Here is a 309-nt window from a genome sequence, read left to right as displayed (position 1 = left end):
ACACACACACACACACACACACACACACACACACACACACATACACACACACACACACACACACACACACACACACACACACACACACACACACATAACTCATAAATATAAATAAAGCAAAATATAGCATTGTTTTTTTCTAAATATGCCTACAGTCGCACGCGCGAGCACACAAATGTATGCAGGAACATACGCACTCGCGCGCGCATACAGAAATACAGGCACACGTAAACACACACGCTCACGCAAACGCATATTATATGCCTGCATAGGCATTATGCCTGCGAAATTACACGCACAGGAACACAC

Source organism: Priapulus caudatus, unplaced genomic scaffold, assembly GCF_000485595.1.
Source record: "Priapulus caudatus unplaced genomic scaffold, Priapulus_caudatus-5.0.1 Scaffold90, whole genome shotgun sequence".
Lineage (NCBI taxonomy): Eukaryota > Metazoa > Priapulida > Priapulimorpha > Priapulimorphida > Priapulidae > Priapulus > Priapulus caudatus.
Note: the sequence above shows the minus strand (reverse complement) of the source record.